Source organism: Sebastes umbrosus, chromosome 1 (assembly GCF_015220745.1).
Source record: "Sebastes umbrosus isolate fSebUmb1 chromosome 1, fSebUmb1.pri, whole genome shotgun sequence".
Classification (NCBI taxonomy): domain Eukaryota; kingdom Metazoa; phylum Chordata; class Actinopteri; order Perciformes; family Sebastidae; genus Sebastes; species Sebastes umbrosus.
The window spans coordinates 580,745-599,826 of NC_051269.1; the positions used below are offsets into that span (position 1 = coordinate 580,745).

General features: G+C 45.9%; 1 protein-coding gene across 3 annotated transcripts in view; it reads left to right on the forward strand.

Moving 5' to 3' along the window:
* The first annotated feature begins 1,367 nt into the window (after nt 1–1,367).
* Nucleotides 1,368–19,082, forward strand: part of ripor3 (RIPOR family member 3) — a 65,050-nt gene continuing 47,335 nt past the window's right edge. For 2 of the 3 annotated variants that reach the window (XM_037786297.1, XM_037786302.1), the window contains exon 1: nt 1,369–1,691. The gene's annotated coding sequence lies outside the window, so the exon portion shown is untranslated. Of the gene's footprint in view, nt 1,692–19,082 lie in introns of all 3 variants that reach the window. The other variant, XR_005209015.1, reaches the window with a different exon arrangement.

Consider the following 19,082-nt stretch of genomic DNA (forward strand, 5'->3'; position numbering starts at 1 on the left):
ATTTACTCAGGACCTAAAGCAGCAGTGTTGGTAATGTATATGCAATGTATACACCGATCAGCCATAACATTATGACCACCTGCCTAATATTGAGCAGGTACCCCCCCCCCCCGAGGCAAGGACTCCACTAGACCTCTGAAGGTCTGCTGTGGTATCTGGCACCAAGCCGTCAGTAGCAGATCCTTTAAGTCCTGTATAAGTTGCGAGGTGGGGCCTCCGTGGATTGGACTTGTTTGTCCAGCACATCCCACAGATGCTCCATCGGATTGAGATCTGGAGAATCTGGAGGTCGAGTCAACACCTCCAACTCACCGCCATCCACATGATGTAAAAGAAAACGTGATTCATCAGACCGGGCCACCTTCTTCCATTGATCGGTGGTCCAGTTCTGATGCTCACCTGCCCATTGTAGGCGCTTTTGGGCGGCGGACACGGGTCAGCATGGTCATCCTGACCGGTCTGCGGCTACGCAGCCCCATACGCAACAAATTGCTCCTCACTGTGTGTTCTGGCAGCTTTCTATCAGAACCAGTATTCACTTTTTCAGCAGTTTGAGCTGCAGTAGCTCTTCTATTGGATCAGACAACACGGGCCAGTTATCCACCTCTCAGTGGTCTTAATGTTATGGCTGATCGTTGTATATGTGATGTATATGTCATATATAAATATGGTGTATATGATGTATGTTCTGGAGCAAAGTTCTACAGTTTAAACCAAACATGATACTCACTGAGCTGAGAGGGGGAGAAACAGAGAGAGACTCCTGAAACATTTACTCTGAAATATAGAAGAAGAAAAACAGAGAAAGTAAGAAAAGGGAAGAGAGAGAGAGTTAACAGAGGAGTTTAAGAAAACTGGAGGACATATGAGGAAGGAGGAGAGATAGAGAGAGCAGAAAGAAAGAGAGAGAGAGAGAGAGGAGGATACGAGCTGAGAAAAGGGAAGAAGACAGAAAGGATCTGGCAGAGAATGAGAGAGGACGATGAGAAGGAGAGAGAGAGATGACAGATGACATCAGGAGGTATGAAAAAAGAAAGAAAAGAGGAGTGGGATGAAAGGAGGAGCTGAGGGAAGGGGAGGAGAAGGGAGGAGGAAGAGGAAAAGGAAGAAGAGGAGGAGGAGGATGAGAGGAGGAGGAGGAGGAGAGGTATTAAGAGAAAGAGTTAGAGACACAGATGTCGAGAATGACAAGAGCTGAAGGAGAGAGAGAAAGAGAGAGAGAGAGAGAGAGAGAGAGAGAGAGAGGAAGATAGAGAGAGGGAGCAGATAGACAACTAGCAGGAGAAGAGGAGAGAGGAGAGGAGAGGAGAAGAGAGGAGGAGAGGAGAGGAGAGGAGACAAGGAGAGGAGAGGAGGAGAGAGGAGGAGAGGAGAGGAGAGGAGAGGAGACAAGGAGAGGAGAGGAGGAGAGAGGAGAGGAGAGAGGAGAGGAGAGGAGAGGAGGGAGGAGAGGAGGAGGTGAACTTGTCCTCTGTTGTGTTTCTCTCCGTCTTCGTAGTGAAACCCTCCAGAGCTGAACGCTATCAGGACGAAGCAGACAGCTGCCAAACCCACAACACACACACACACATACACACACGCGCACACACACATGCGCACACACACACTGACACACACTCAGTGGTGGATATAACTGGTGAGGACGACTCCCAGTGACCGTCCGTTGGATTAACTGGTTCTTCATCATTCCGGTGAGTTTAATCTGACAGACTTTTATTCTGAAAGGTTTAACGTGAAGGTTCTGAGAAACGGGTCAGAGTCCTTCTGGTAGAAACGGGTCTGAGTGTGAGTGAGACTGATGTAAAGATTGAAACAGTTCTTGTCATGTGTCGATTCTAACTCCGAGGGCTGTTTTACCAGAATAAAGATGTTTTCTCTACTTACAGCTGTGACATGAAGCATTACAGCTGTTTTTATGATGCATACAGTCTGGACGTCATGCTCGTTGACTTGTGGTGTCTCAGTTGTATTTGTCTGCTTGTGTTGGTTGTTTTTATTGTTCTAACAATGTCTGTGCTGCCCTCTTGGCCAGGTCGCTCTTGGAAAAGAGATTTTAATCTCTTTTTACCTGGTTAAATATATACACGTGTATATACATATATATGTATATAAAACTGAACAGTCAGTAGCCTGAGTGGTTGCTGTGACATTACCAGCTGGTGGCTGATGTTGTTTGTCTGAAGAGATGCTCAGTGTGCGTCTTTAGACACAGTGAGGAAGAGGTTGCTCAGTGGATGAAGAGTTTCACTGCTCTCTGTGGCCGCATGTTGTTGGTCTGAGACTCTAGTTGCTGTCTGCTGCTTTACTACCGTCACGTCGGTTCTGATCCGCTCTTGTTGCTGTCTGCTGCTTTACTACCGTCACGTCGGTTCTGATCCGCTCTTGTTGCTGTCTGCTGCTTTACTACCATCACGTCGGTTCTGATCCGCTCTTGTTGCTGTCTGCTGCTTTACTACCATCACGTCGGTTCTGATCCGCTCTTGTTGCTGTCTGCTGCTTTACTACCGTCACGTCGGTTCTGATCCGCTCTTGTTGCTGTCTGCTGCTTTACTACCGTCACGTCGGTTCTGATCCGCTCTTGTTGCTGTCTGCTGCTTTACTACCATCACGTCGGTTCTGATCCGCTCTTGTTGCTGAGGTGTTTTTTACTTTGCAGTGTTGTAACAGTTTATTTTCAGATCTTCAGTTTCATCTCCAAAGAGAAGCAGCAGAAACAGGATTCTGTTTGTAGAAACTTTGGCTGAACTTCAGTTTTACAGCTTCTCTGTGTTTTAAACTCTCTACTCAACAGTTCCAGTTCAGGGAGAACAGGAATATCTGTAAAATATAAGAACTAGAGCTGTCAAAGTTAACATGATAATAATAACGCAAATAATTCACGTTATGACGCCACTAATTTCTTTAACGCATTAACACAACTTGTGATTTTTTTCAGTTTTAAAGCTAGAGTGAAGATACTGGTATTAAAGTAAACTATAAAACCTGATAAATCCATCGGTACCAACCATGTCATACTAGCTTGTCATGAAGGAGGTTAAATAACGCTCCAAACTTACACTAAAGTTTGGCGAGGAAAAACTGGCATGGCCATTTTCAAAGGGGTCCCTTGACCTCTGACCTCCAGATATGTGAATGTATGGTTTCTATGTATAACAGACTGTTGCTACGTATAACAGACCGTTGCTATGTATAACAGAAGTTTCTATGTATAACAGACCGTTGCTATGCTACGCATAACAGACCGTTGCTATGTATAACAGACCGTTGCTACGTATAGCAGACCGCTGCTACGTATAGCAGACCGTTGCTATGTATAACAGACCGTTGCTATGTATAACAGGCCGTTGCTAAGTATAAGATTCAAGATTCAAGATTCAAGATTCAAGATGTTTATTGTCACGCCGGTTGTACAGGTACAAACGTGTGAAATACTTTTTGCTGGGAAGCTCCATTAAAAAAATAAATTATATTACATTTACATTTACATTACAATTATAAAAGGAAATACTTTATACAAGGGCATATTAACAACATATCTATTAAGAAATAATAATAATAAATAATAAGAAATATTTTTGTGTAAGAATGTGTCGAATTAATTATAGATTTAAAAGTCTGATGGCCTGGGGGAAAAAACTGTTCCTCAGTCTGCTGGTGTGAGTCCTGGGGGTCCTGTATCTTCTACCAGAGGGCAGGAGGGAGAACAGGCTGTTGTGGGGGTGTGTTGTCCTTAATGACCCTCAGGGACTTCCTGAGGCACCGCTGGGTGTAAAGCTCCTGCAGGCTGGGCAGCTCGCACCCGGTGATGTGTTGGGCCGAGCGCACCACCCTTTCCAGCGCCTTACGGTCCACGTTGGTGCAGCTGCCGTACCAGGTGGTGAAGCAGCCTGTCAGGAGGCTCTCTATGGTCCCTGAGGATTTCTGGTTTCAGTCTGAAAGTCTTGAGTCGCCTCAGAGTGTACAGTCTCTGCTGGGCCTTCCTAACTACAGCGGTGGTGTGGGTGGCCCATGTCAAGTCCTTATAGATTTTGACACCCAGGTATTTAAAGGTGTCCACCCTCTCCACCGCTGTGCCGTTAATGGTGACTGGGGGGTGAGTGCAACCCCCCCTCCTGTAATCCACGATGACCTCCTTGGTCTTTGAGATGGTCAGGGAGAGGTGGTTGTTCTGACACCACTGTTCCAGGGTGGTCACCTCCTCCCTGTAAGCCATCTCGTCGCCATGGGAGATCAACCCCACAACTGCTGTGTCGTCCGCAAACTTCACGATGGTGTTTGAAGCTCTTGTTGCCACACAGTCGTGGGTGTAGAGGGAGTACAGGAGGGGGCTGAGAACACAGCCCTGAGGCGCTCCTGTGCTTAGAGTTAGTGAAGTCGAGGTGAGGTTGTCGATTCTCACCACTTGGGGGCGTCCCGTCAGAAAGTCCAGGATCCAGTCACACAGTGGTGTGTTCAGGCCCATATCCTTAAGCTTACTGACGAGCCTGGAGGGCACTATGGTGTTGAACGCTGAGCTGTAATCCACGAACAGCATCCTCACATAGGTGTCCCTTCCTTCCAGGTGGGAGAGGGCGGTGTGTAGTACATGGGTGATGGCGTCCTCTGTGCCTCTGTTTGGGCGGTATGCAAATTGTAGGGGGTCGAGTGTGGGGGGAAGCATGGGGCAGATGAGGGATTTAACCAGCTTCTCAAAACACTTGCTGATTATTGGGGTGAGGGCTATGGGGGTGAGGGTTATGGGGGTTAGGGTTATGGGGGTGAGGGTTATGGGGCGCCAGTCGTTTAAGCTGGTTACTTTTTGTTGTTTGGGGATGGGGATGATGGTGGTGGATTTGAAGCAGGTGGGGACAGTCCGGAGAGAGAGCGACAGGTTGAAAATTGTTGTGAAAACCCCCGCCAACTGGTGTGCGCAGGACTTCAGGACGCGTCCAGAAATGCCGTCTGGGCCGGTCGCTTTGCGTGGGTTGATACGCAGGAGGGTCCGGCGAACATCAGCCTCTGTGATGGAGAGGGGACGGTCCTGTTCTGCAACAGTCGTGGAGGAGGGGTGTGGAGGTGGTGGGCAATCCAGGTTTTCAGCTGAGGTGGGGGTAGAGGGAAGGGGGTTGTCAGTGTTGGATGGTAGTGGTGGTAAGGGGGGGGTTCTGATTGTCTGCAGGGGTGGGGGTGGGGCAGGACATGACACAGGGTCTGACAGAGGAGTCAAACCTGGCGTAAAAATGATTGAGTTCGTCTGGGAGGTTGGGTGCTGTGTTTGTGATCTGTTGTCTGGGTCCTTTAAAGTCTGTCATGGTTTGGAGTCCTTGCCACAAGTGCCTTGGGTTGTTGGAAGTGAGCTTGGACTCCACCCGTTGTCTGTAGTCTCTCTTTGCCTGTTTGATTACTGTCCTTAAAGAGTAATGTGAATGTTTGTAGTCGTCTGGTGAGCCTGAGGTGAAGGCTGTGTTCCGTGCATTGAGGGCTGCACGGACATCACAGTTTATCCAGGGCTTTTGATTTGGCTTTGTCTTTATAGTTTTTGTGGGGACTACTTCCTCCGTGCATGTCCTGATGAAGCTGGTGACTGTGTCTGTGAAGCCACTGATGCTGTCGTTTGCGGTCCTGAACATCTCCCAGTCCACTTGATCAAAACAATCCTGAAGGATGGCGTCTGATTGGTCTGACCAGCAGTGTAACAGAATGTTGCTATGTATAACAGACCGTTGCTATGTATAACAGACTATTGCTACGTATAACAGGCCGTTGCTAAGTATAGCAGACCGTTGCTATGTATAACAGACCGTTGCTATGTATAACAGACCGTTGCTACATATAACAGACCGTTGTTACACATAACAGACCGTTGCTATGTATAGCAGACCATTGCTACGTATAGTAAACCGCTGCTATGTATAGCAGACCGTTGCTAAGTATAAAAGACTGTTGCTATGTATAACAGACCGCTGCTATGTATAACAGACTGTTGCTACGTATAGCAGACCGCTGCTACGTATAACAGACCGTTTCCATGTATAACAGACTGTTGCTACGTATAACAGACCGTTGCTATGTATAACAGAAGTTGCTATGTATAACAGACCGTTGCTACGTATAGCAGACCGCTGCTACGTATAGCAGACCGTTGCTATGTATAACAGACCGTTGCTACGTATAACAGGCCGTTGCTAAGTATAACAGTGTTAGAATCCCCGAGCGGTCATGGAGGAAATGATAATCAGTCTGGATGGCATTTCAGCATAATAGCATTTATTTTCCTTTTCACACCCGTCACACATGTTGCCTCCACCGTAGTATTCCCCCAAATGGACCCAAACTCATGGTTTTTATACTCCCCTATATTGGCCCATACCATTTCCAAAACACAACACCACACCAATATACAAAAATATACACATTTATGTACCTAAAGCCATTTCCCACATATAAATCCTCTTAATAAATACATACACACCTAACTATCTTCAATAAATATCCATAAACATTACCCTTTCACAAATACACACAAAACAGTCCCGCCGAACTCCCCTCCACCCACTTCCCACTGGTTTCGCCCTCCCGGAACTATTAATAGGGCGCGAGTCCCCGGGGATCTCTTTCACCTGCGCACCTTGGGAAACGGAAACCGGCAGAAGTAAGTTGGGCATGTTATTGACTGTTTTAATTAATTAATACCTCCGTGTGTTCATTAAGTGTATTCAATAATCCATACGTCTAGTATTTATAGTTAAACATACACACAAAATACTATATTACTCCTGTAACGGCGAGCCGTCGTTACATTTCCTCCCCTCCTCTCCAAAGAGTACAGTACCTCAATTTTCATGTACTCTGGAGAGACAGTCTGCTACCAGGTTGGCCTTTCCTGCCCGGTACTGGACTGTGAAGTCGTAGGGTTGCAGGGACAGCTACCACCCTGTGATACGTGTATTCGAGTCCTTCATCTGGTTCAGCCACTGCAGAGCCCGATGATCCGTCTCAAGGCAGAAGTGACGTCCCAAGTACCAAGTAGTACCTCAGTGAATCAACGGCCCACTTCATGGCTAGACACTCCTTCTCCACTGTGGAGTACCTTGTCTCCCGGTCCAGGAGTTTGCGGCTCAGGAACAATACAGGACGCCTCTCCCCCTCAGCCTCCTGTAGCAGCATTGCTCCAAGGCCGACACCAGAAGCATCCGTCTGCAGTGTGAATGGCTGAGAGAAGTCAGGAGTGTGTAGAACAGACTCACTTGTGATGGCACTCTTGAGATCCTTGAAGGCCCTGTCACACTCTTCATTCCATCTCACTCTGTTTGGGGCTGAGGCCTTGGTGAGGTCAGTAAGGACAGCTGCCCTCTCAGAAAGGTGGGGGATGAACTTGCTCTACCAACCCACCAGCCCCATAAAGGCACGCACCTTCTTCTTGGTGGTGGGCACCGGATACGAGTGGATGGCATCCACCTTCCCCACTCGAGGCTTGACCACCCCTTGTCCAACGACATGGCCCAGGTACTCCACCTGTTCCCGTGCAAAAGCACACTTGTTTGGATTGATGGTTAGCCCGGCTGTCTTGATCAGGTGGAGGACCCGTTGCAGGTGAGCCATATGTTCCTCCCATGTCTGGCTGAAGATGACAACATCATCCAAGTAGGTGGCTGCAAACTGTGGCACCTCCCTCAACACTTGGTCCATGAGTCGTTGGAAGGTTGCTGGCGCCCCATGGAGACCAAACGGCATCACCCTGAACTGAAACATGCCATAGGGCGTCTTGAATGCTGTCAGCTCCCTGGACTCAGGTGCCAGGGCCAGCTGCCAGTACCCCTTGCTCAGGTCAAGCGTGGTGATGAACGTGGACCTCCCAACTCTTTCCAGCAACTCATCGATGCGGGGCATTGGGTAGGTTTCAAACTTTGAGACTGCATTGAGGTACCTGAAGTCAATACAGAACCTCAGTGAGCCATCTTTTTTAGGTACCAACACAACAGGACTGCACCACTCACTGGTTGATGTCTCAATTATTCCCAGCTGCAACATCAGTTCAATCTCCTTCTTGAACTCTGGTACCAAACGTTCAGGGATCCTATAGCTCTTCCGGCGGGGAGCAGCATCTCCCTTCAGATGGACCTTGTGCTGGACCAGAGTTGTGAAGCCAGGTTTTTCTTGGAAAAGCTCTGGATCCAGCAAGGCTTTTATCTCCCTCTGCTGGGCTGGCTGGAGATGGGACACATCCGCTGAAGACGGCTCAGAGTTGGTGGGGAACGACTGCTCTCTGTTTTCCTCCTCATCGAGAGCACGGATGAAGAGTTGCTGCTGGGCAGGTTGCTGGATCGGCAGTGAAGGCACCTGAAACTCCTTCAACAGGTTCATGTGAAAACACTGATGTTTCTTCAATCTGTCAGGCATGTATAGTTCATAGGTTACCTTACCCTGGCGCTTGGTGACTTGGTAAGGCCCCTGCCATTTGGCTAACAGCTTACAGTCACTGGTTGGGAGCAACAGCATTACCTGCTGCCCTGGATGAAACGTCCTGTCTCTGGCCTTTCTGTCATACCAGGTCTTCTGGTTGGCTTGCGCCGTCCTCATGTGCTCCTGTGCTAGAGCCGTCATCTGTTCCAGCCTCTCTCTCATCTTCACGACATAGGCAACAACATTCTCCTGATCTGCAATTGGATTCTCCCAGTGCTCTCTCAGGAGGTCCAGTGGCCCCCTCACCTGGCGACCATAGAGAAGCTCGAAGGGCGAAAATCCTGTTGAAGCCTGTGGCACCTCCCGGTAGGCAAACAGCAGGTATGGCAGCCATTGGTCCCAATCAGAGCCTGTGTGGGAGACAAACTTTCGCAGCATGTTCTTAAGTGTTTGATTGAACCTTTCCACCAGGCCGTCCGTCTGGGGGTGGTATGGGGTGGTCTTAATACCCTTCACACCTAACAACTGATAAACTTGCTGCAGTAGTTTGGACAGGAAGTTTGTCCCACAGTCTGTCAGGACCTCTCTAGGTATGCCTACCCTTGAAAATAGCTGTATAAGACAGTTGGCAACCTGTCTGGCTTTAACAGACCTGAGGGGAAAGACTTCTGGGTAACGGGTGGCATAATCACAAATTACCAAGATGTACCGATTTCCTGAAGAACTTTTCTCAAGGGGCCCCACTACATCCATGCCTATTCGGTCAAATGGTGTATCAATGATGGGCAGTGACTGAAGCTGGGCTCGGGCTACACCCTTAGGTGAAGTTAGCTGACACGTCTCACATGAAGCGCAAAAATCCTTAACCCGGGTGTACATGTCCGGCCAAACAAATCTCCTGCCAATCCTGCTGAGGGTTTTTTGAAATGCTAGGTGACCCGCCCAGGGGATAGAATGCCCTAGTTCCATGACTTTCTGTGTAAGGCTCTGTGGCAAAGCTAAGGCTTCATCCTTTCCCTGACGCTGGTAGAGAATGCCCCTCTTAACCACATAGCTAGCATCAGCTAAACAGTCTACCTTTCCCTGTTTCTCACCTTCGACCTCTGTCACCTTGTCAAACCAGGATTTTAGCGTTGGATCAGCTCGCTGTATTGCTGCTATGTCGGGGGGAATGTGAAAATCTAAAGGATGGCTGGGCTTAGGTACTCCCTCAAACTCTTCCCTGGCCGTAGCCAAAACCTTTTCCCTCCTTCTCTGAGCTCTGGACTTCAGCTGCTTGACTGGACCTGCCTCCAACTCAACCTGGTAAAATGGTAACTCCTCAAGTGTATTTCTTGCCTTCTGTGCTCTAGTTGTGACCACGTTACATGCTTTAACTGCTGGTTGGAGCTGTAACTGCTGCTCAACCTCCTGAACTGGTGCCTCAACAGTGTCCTCTACATGTCCCTCACTGGTAACTTGCTTATTACCTTTTGCCTGCTCAATCAAATCTAACAGTGTGGGGACATCCTGGCAGGATATGGTAGTCTGGGCACTAACGCTACTGGCAGGAGGTAAGTCTGGCCACCAACCGTAAGATAAACCTCAGCTGTGGGGTACTTTTTCTCATCACCGTGTACACAACTAATATTGGCAGTGGTCTCACTCCACAGTTCTCTAGGAACTATGCTGGACAGCACAACAGACTGAAAACTGCCAGAGTCTGAGAGGGCCTTCTCACACTGACCATTCACTAACACCGGTGTTGTGAGCGCTTCTGCCTGCACAGAGACTGGGTTAGCGGGTCTGGGTACTGTACACAAAAGGGAAGGCTTACTCTGTCTGGTTGCGGGGCATGTATACTGAGTGTGACCTAAGGCATTACACTGATAGCAGCGGATGTCCTGCTTAGAGCTGGAAAAAGGTTTGTTACTGTTAGGTTTACTGGGAGGGAACTGCCTAGCATTGTTCTGAGGCCTAAACTGAGTTTGACCACCCTTTCACCCCCATTGGACTTACTGCGCCCGGTCAAGCAGCTGTCCCGGCCGAAGGTGGTTCTTCTGCTCCCCGTTCTGGCTGACAGGAAAACCTCTGCAAACCGGGCGGCATCTTCTGCAGACTTTGGGTCCCGTTCACGGATCCAGACCTCCAACTCCGGGTCCACCATCCTCAAAAACTGCTCCAGAATCATCAGCTCGGCCATGTCTTTCACCGTAGAGCTCTGTGGTTTGATCCATTTGTTAAACATGTCCTTCAGTCGAACATACAGTTCACGTGGGGTCTCTCCTTGATCAATGTTGTCCGGCCTTTTCTTCTGACACCACTTGTTAGAATCCCCGAGCGGTCATGGAGGAAATGAGGATCAGTCTGGATGGCATTTCAGCATAATAGCATTTATTTTCCTTTTCACACCCGTCACACATGTTGCCTCCACCGTAGTATTCCCCCAAATGGACCCAAACTCATGGTTTTTATACTCCCCTATATTGGCCCATACCATTTCCAAAACACAACACCACACCAATATACAAAAATATACACATTTATGTACCTAAAGCCATTTCCCACATATAAATCCTCTTAATAAATACATACACACCTAACTATCTTCAATAAATATCCATAAACATTACCCTTTCACAAATACACACAAAACAGTCCCACCGAACTCCCCTCCACCCACTTCCCACTGGTTTCGCCCTCCCGGAACTATTAATAGGGCGCGAGTCCCCGGGGATCTCTTTCACCCGCGCACCTTGGGAAACGGAAACCGGCAGAAGTAAGTTGGGCATGTTATTGACTGTTTTAATTAATTAATACCTCCGTGTGTTCATTAAGTGTATTCAATAATCCATACGTCTAGTATTTATAGTTAAACATACACACAAAATACTATATTACTCCTGTAACGGCGAGCCGTCGTTACAAACAGACTGTTACTATGTATAACAGACCGTTGCTATGTATAACAGACTGTTGCTACGTATAACAGGCCGTTGCTAAGTATAGCAGACCGTTGCTATGTATAACAGACCGTTGCTATGTATAACAGACTGTTGCTACGTATAACAGGCCGTTGCAATGGACACAGCTATGATGTCAGACTCTGTGAAATAAACCCCTTCAGGACAATGAGAGACCCGATGTGAAGCGGGTTTATTTCACAACAACGACCGGCTTTCTGTACATTATCCCTTGACTTAAATATTTGAACTGATTGACAGGCCTAATAACAACATCCATGCTCCCTGTAGGTTTCCTGTTTAGTCGGGTCAGAGGGGTGTCTGACATTCTATCCACCAGGGGTTCCTGTTGTCGCCTTCTCTCCTCTTCTTTCTTCTTCTTCTCTACTTCTAATATTACACATTTATCAGTTTACATCCACTGTAATAACCTGATGACTGTATAGCCAACATTTAGCAGCAGCTGCTCGTCACATTTCTTCATCCTTCATCCTCTCAACTGACTTTTAGACGGGTTTGGTTTCAGTTTCACTCTGTGGATGTAATAAATGTAATGAATGTAATGAATGTAGTGACTCTGATAACGTAACGAGCTGCTCTGCTGTCAGACTCACTTCCTGTCTGAACGCTTCAATAATACACGCTGAAACGTTTCAACTGCATCAATCTGAAATCTAAATCTGTCTTTAATGGGATCTCTGCTCTCAACCTCTCTTCTCTTCTAATGATTTCTGTGAAAACTCTCTCTCTCCTCTCTCCTCTCTCCTCCTCCTCCTCTTCCTCCTCCTCCTCCCTGTTGGAGGAGGTGTTGCTCTTCTCTCCAGATGAAGAGGAGCATCTCTTTCTCATGAACTCCTCAGTGAGTTCAGCTCGAACTGACGAGCAGCCAGAGAAAAAACATCAACACAACAAGCTGCTCCCTCTTCCTCCCTCTCTCCTCCTCTTCCTCCCTACTCCTCCTCTTTCTCCCTCTCTCCTCCTCTTCCTCCTTCTGTCCCCCAGTCTCTGTGACTTCTGTCTCCTCCATGGTTACAACCAAAGACATTTGACAGTAGTAAAGAAGCCAGTGAGCCTTTAACCTGAGTGGAATAGTGTGGGTGATGATGAATTAAAATCCTGCTCTGTGTTTATATCAACTCTCTAATGTGTGTGTGTGTGTGAAGCTGCACGTGTGTGTGTTTGTGAATACTGTATGTTGATTAGTATGACCAGGTGTCTCACTTCACGAGGGACTGCACAGCATTTTTATCCCTTGTCCCACATATTGAGACGATGTCCCACATTTTCATTGTCTCTAGTTTCAAAAGTCAAACCGCTGCAGGACAGACGCTTTTTAAGATCTGTCTTTTATCCAACGGCTGTGAGGAAAGCAGGAAGTCTGTCATCACGGGGCTGTTTGCTGTCAAACTGAGCACACATGGGTCAAGTGCAGGTTAACGTTTCACCGTCTTCGCTACGCTACGCCCAACGGAGACAATTACGAGTCACCGCAAAGTCACAAGCTCTGCAGATTTATGAGGAATATGATGGAAATCAGCACAAAGAAAAGGAAGAGCAGCTACAGCAAAGACTGTGAAACTACTTCTCAGTATTTATAAGACGGCTGAAGGAGATTCTCAGAGCTTTTAGTGGAATTTGCCAGTTATTGTTCAGTTTCACACTGAGGGGGAATACGACATGACGCGACACCGTTCATGTGAGGCTCAAAAAGAGATGTGCCGATCTACGGAGGCATTCAGGCATTAAAGCAGAGAGATGTTACAAGGTAGAATAGAGATGTTTATTATTGAAGTTAGATAGACGTTACATCAACGTTGTCGACTAGCTCTCAGCCTTGGTAACGTGTCCCACGTGTGAGCATACATCTCACTGTGTGTGTGTGTGTGTGTGTGTGTGTCAGTGTACTCACATCTCTATGAGTGTGTGTGCACTCAGTGAAACAGCTGTTGGATGAATAATCATTTCTTGCTGAGGTGTGATACATGCACTAATCTGAGGTGGCTGCTGTGTGTTTGTGCGTGTGTGTATGTGTGTGTGTACGTGTGTGTGTGTGTGTGTGTGTGTATGTGTGTGTGTGTGTGTGATTTATAGCAACCAGCTGATCTTGTCAACAAAGCAGCTCTATTCCCTCCCCACACATACAGACCTTATCTTCCTCTTCCTCTTCCTCAGTAACCTGCAGGTCCATGAACCTCTGTATCTGTAGAAACGATGAACTGAGAGGAACATTTAGAGGACAGGATCAGTTAAAACTGTTCATCTGTTAACAGATACCATGAAGAGGTCAGCGAGGTCAGTGAGGTCAGTGAGGTCAGTGAGGTCAGTGATCCAGAGAGCTTCACTGACACCGACTAACTGAAGTCACATGATCAGTTCTGTCCAGAAACATTAGAGCAGCTCTGGATCCTGGTTCATCTCCTACGGGGGCTGATTATTACACTATTCATTCATTCATTCATTCATACTGTTGTTCAAATCCCAAAACTGATATTCTTAATAGTCAAACAAAACTGAATTATTGTTGCTCCGTTGAGGAGAAATCACCTCAGGACTGGTTGTGTCATCAGTTCCTCTTCTAGAATGAATTAACTTCTTTAATTCAGAGACATAAACAGTTCAGTGGGAGGTTGAGGAATATGGATATTTTGATTCATGAGGGATCAGATATGAAGAACAGGAGATTACTGACGTTTAAATGTCGTTCAAGGAACAGTTGGGAAATAAGATTAATTGGATGAAGATCGACACCACCCTCATAGAGACACCAGCCGGTTAGCTTAGCTTAGCATAAAGACTGGGACCAGAGGGAAACTGCTAGCCTGGCTCTGTCCGAAGCTCACTTATCAACATTTTGTATGTTGTTGTGTAAAACACCAACCTGTGGTATGTGCTGGACTATCTGTAAGAAATACTCCAACACCATAAACAGACATTATTAGAGGTGCTGCTAGGGCTGGAGGATCCACCTATCTCCTGATTCTATACTATCACCATACTCGGGTGCTGATTGGATATGTATTGGGATTTTTAAGTATTGTGATTTGATATTGTGATTTATTGTGATTGTTGTTAACTTGTTTATCACTAGACCATGGGAACAAGTTGAATCATACACTTCTAGGGACTTTTACTTTGGAAAATCTCTAAATGAATCCAGTAAAAATGTTTGATTTTCAGCATGTATGTAGTCAGAGATGACCTGAAGTCAAATATATCAGTCATTGTCAGGAATTATTTATTACATTTTTTTATCCAGCAAAATCAAAGAATAAAGAAATTTACGTTACCGCCATATGATAACGTTTCCTGTCCGTGACAGAGTTAGCATGCAGCTTTAGCTCTGCTCTGTCTAGCTCTGCTTTTCCTGTCGATGTGTGAAACCCAAAGTGTTTCCATCCTTTACTGGATGTGTAGTGTTTACCACGCTGGATTTAACATGGGAGGGTGCAGGTCGTATCCACGACGACCCTCCAACGGTTTAGACTTTCTGAGTTTTGTTTTGGTTGACGGATACGGAACGGATATGACGTCACGTTACTCAAACTACCACAATAAAAGCGGTAACTTCCTTCTACCTCCACATAGACTCAAATGAAGCAAATATATCGATTCTGGCGTTAAAACATCTGTTTAGAAATCATAAAAGAAGAAACAAAGTGAATCGATTTTTTTCCTGCCCCTAGTTGCTGCTACACAGATGCTGTTCCCTTTGGACAGAGCCAGGCTAGCTGTTTCCCTCCGTTTACAGTCTTTATGCTAAGCTAAGCTAGCGGGCTCCCGGCTGTAGCTTCATAGTTAGCATACAGACATAATAGAGGTATCAACCTTCTCATCGAACTCTCCGCAACAAAGATAATAAGCTTATTTCCCAAAACTCCAAACTATTTTCTTTAATGTTGCCACCCATCAGTGATTATTATTAATAATAATAATGAAAACTAAAGATCCGTCCTGCAGGTAAAGATCTCACTTTAAGTGTTTTATTACCAAATGTGTTTTGCATCAGTGACACCAATAATTCATTCAGCAGTTGGAGAGATTTCAGATGTTTGGAAGGAAACGTTTCCACAGTGAAAAATATGGTTTTAGTTGTTAAAGTGGGAGTGAAGACAGACGGACGTTTGTATCAGGCCTCACAGGGACAACCACTCCTTTACTGGTTTAATCAACTGGTCTGTCTGAACACATTCATTGTTATAATGTTATTTGTATGTTATACTGGACACACAACAACAAACTGCAAAGTTTAGAACTCAGATCTAAAGTATAAATACTTCATTACAAGAAGTTTACGACTGTGATGTTTTCATTTTCAGGCAAAATCAGAACTTCATCCAAAACCGTCTCCGTCGCCTGAAACGGTTTTCAAATTAAGAGTCTGTGGAAACGACGTGAAGTCATTTGTATGTGAGATTTAGTGCTTCCTGAGCGGTCACACACACTTGGCTCATTGTAGTTTTTTTAACTGTTCACAACCACTGAGAGGTGAGTCTGTCTGCTCTCCGACGTATTTCCTGCCTAATAAAGCAAGAACGCAGTAAAAGTCTTTAAATACACCCTCTATTTATGATCCTCAGGTTCAGGCTCAGACTACTTATAGCTTTTATTAGGCAGCAGTTTAAACTGATTCCTGGTCAGCAGTTATGATGCTGTAGTACCAAATTAAAACGTCAAAACGTAGAAGTTTCATTTCAATTAGAAGATAATTAACTCTTTTGTAAGCGAGAGCGTTGTTGAAACTTTATTCCAAAGTGAAGTCAGAAATCTCTTTATCAGAATCTAAGTATGTACAGCTATCCGGTCATTGTTGTGAAAGAATCCCCAACACGGGGGATCGCCCTGAAGCGGTTTATTTTACAACAATAACCGGTCTAGCTGTACATTATCCCACTTATTACATGGCTACCTACTAAAGAAATCAATATTTTGACACAAAAACGGTCCTCCAGAGTCTGACATCAGAACTGTGCCCATAGCAACGGTCTGCTATACATAGCAACGGCAACATGAGGTTGGTTACTATGGTTACACGTCTCCAATTGGCGAGGGGGCTCTCAGGAAGTGACGACGTAAATTACTGCTCAGTGCTTCTGAAAAGATCCAAACTACTGTTTATTCACACAGAAGTATGTTGAACGATAGTAAAACTATTGAGTATGTAGAACAGAGTATGAGGTTTCAGACGAAGCCTTAGTTTATTTTGGGTTCAAACCGCAGCAGCGCCGTGTGTCTTGCTAGATACTGTATGTGAATACAGCTCGACGCCGGCTGATGTTATGAACCCAGACATGACGGCGTTTGGTTTTCTGACATATCTGGGACTTCACCAACATGTACAAAGCAGCAACAGTGGTTATTTCTTCCATGGTTGATGGAGGAAATGGAGGAAAGAACAGTTGTTGGTATCTATGGAGACAAGCTCCACCTCCTCTCCGGAGCGTCTAGAGCGAATGAACACAGATGATACCGGCGGGGTAAAAATTGGCTTCTCTCTTGGTGAGAACACAACATGACACCACCGTACAACCGCAAGTGGACTGAGTGTTTTTGTGGTTCCAGTATGATTTGAGGAGTTCTACTTCCACCAGGCGGTGGATCACTGCTGTGTCTGTCGCAGTGCCAGTAGAAACAGCTTTTGGTCTCCAATCCATAACCATCTGGTTTGTGCTCCACCTGCTGAGGAGAAAGGAACACAGATAGACCCGTCTCAGGTTAAACCAATAACCAACGTGTTTTAGGCCAGACTCCCCCGCCCCCACTACTGTCGTTTGTCTGAGTAAAATGCTCGACGCCTGTGGGAGGCCCAACAGGAATTTCCATTTCACACTTGGGTGAAGTTCCAGATTGGCTGAGCTCACCCAACAGGGCCCTTCAATGGCCGACATCACGCCAAGCAGAGTCGATCATGTGGAAGGAGAAACGATGCGTAGTATAGCTTCACATTCAGATCGGAGGCGTTGGGCCGACTGTGAAAAATCAGGAACAAACCATCATATTGCTATTCCATGTGGCCTGATAACGAGACGACAGGTCGCAGTAAAACATGAGAGGATTTAAGGGTTCAATCTGCAGAAGTTTCTGTATAGTATTATGCTTTAACATATCATGACTACATACAGTTTTAGTGCCGGTTTTGAGGCTGCTGAGCTCCAGGGAGTCTCTGTGGAGCATGCTGTGCCACATGTATACATTCTCCTCATGTTCACGTATCAGGTTTCTGCTCCATCAGGACGCAGAGCTGAACATGTTGGCCACTGGACAGGAATGCAGAAATTAAAGCGACATTATACAGACACAAGGGTTAAAGGAAGTTGAGGGAGGGGGTTATATTTTAGGTCTGAATATAACGTAAAGAATTCCCTTTTTGTTTTTTTAGATAATCACCTCCATGTGTAAAGTAGATGGATGTAGAGCCGCAGTTTGTGAGCTGTGTTGTAGTCGATCATGTCGATCATATTGATTAGCTGCTGTTGAAGCGGTCTAAAGCCTAAAGTTTATTATCTCTGTTGTGTCAGGTGACGTCACTGATGTCTGGAGAACAGAAATACTCTGTTGGTGTAGTTTCAGTCAGTTAAATCACCGAAGTTTCAGATAAACGTTTACAACAGCAGCAGCCTTCAACACCACATGTGAAAACTGATGAGAGCTGAAGAGAGGCAGCAGATAATAATAATGATAGTAATAATAATAATAATAATAATAATTAGAATAAGAAACCTCCAGTAGTCAGAGATGAGGGAGAATAATCTGTAGTTCATCAGCTTCGGTAAGGAGGCTTCGTCTGAAACCTTGTCCTCTGTTCTACAGACTCAACATGAGTTCTATCGTTCAACATACTTCTGTGTGAATAAACAGTAGTTTGGATCTTTTCAGACGCACTGAGCTAATTTGCATCGTCACTTCCTGAGAGCCTCCTCCCCGGTTGGAGACGTGTAACCATGGAGCCAACCTCATGTGACCAAAACAACAGTTTGTGAGAATCAAAGTCTGAATTGATTTAAAATATATATTAGGTCTAGCAAAGAGAAATCTGATACTGAGTTAAATTGAAGCATTATTGATGTTACAGAGCTGTCTGTCAACGTTTGTTATGAACGTTGTCATCACTACCGCATTGCATTGTTGGATATTTATGCTGTCATAGTGTCCAGCGTTGCATACTGTAATATTTCACCGTAAATAGTATGTACTTCACATACTATTGGTTTCATACTAAAATATCTCACATAGTGTTTTAGCTACTAAATAACATGTTAGTGTGGAAGTTACGCAACCCAAGGTTGTACCTCATGGAGCTCCACATCGCTGCTCTAACACACTGCTGGGCTGAACGCATCAACATCAAGAGTCACAGTTACTGGTTTAACTGGTACTGTGTGTGTGTGTGTGTGTGCGTGTGTGTGTGTGTGTGTCTAAGTTGACTGAACCCACTGGCCTCACTCCCTACAGGACCGCTGGGTATCAGATACAACACAAACAGCCTCCCGCTGTGATCTTTATTATGTTCTTGTTCATGGAGGGTGTGTGTGTGTGTGTGTGTGTGTGTGTGTGTGTGTGTGTGTGTGTGTGTGTGTGTGTGTGTGTGTGTGTGTGTGTGTGTGTGTGTGTGTGTGTGTGTGTGTGTGTGTGTGTGTGTGTGTGTGTGTGTGCGTGTGTTTGTGTGTGTGTGTGTTCCTACCCTTCAGGGACACATGAAGTCACACATAAAGAATTTTACAGCCTCTTGTTGTGTTGAATCAACCCGGTCTAGAGGTGGGA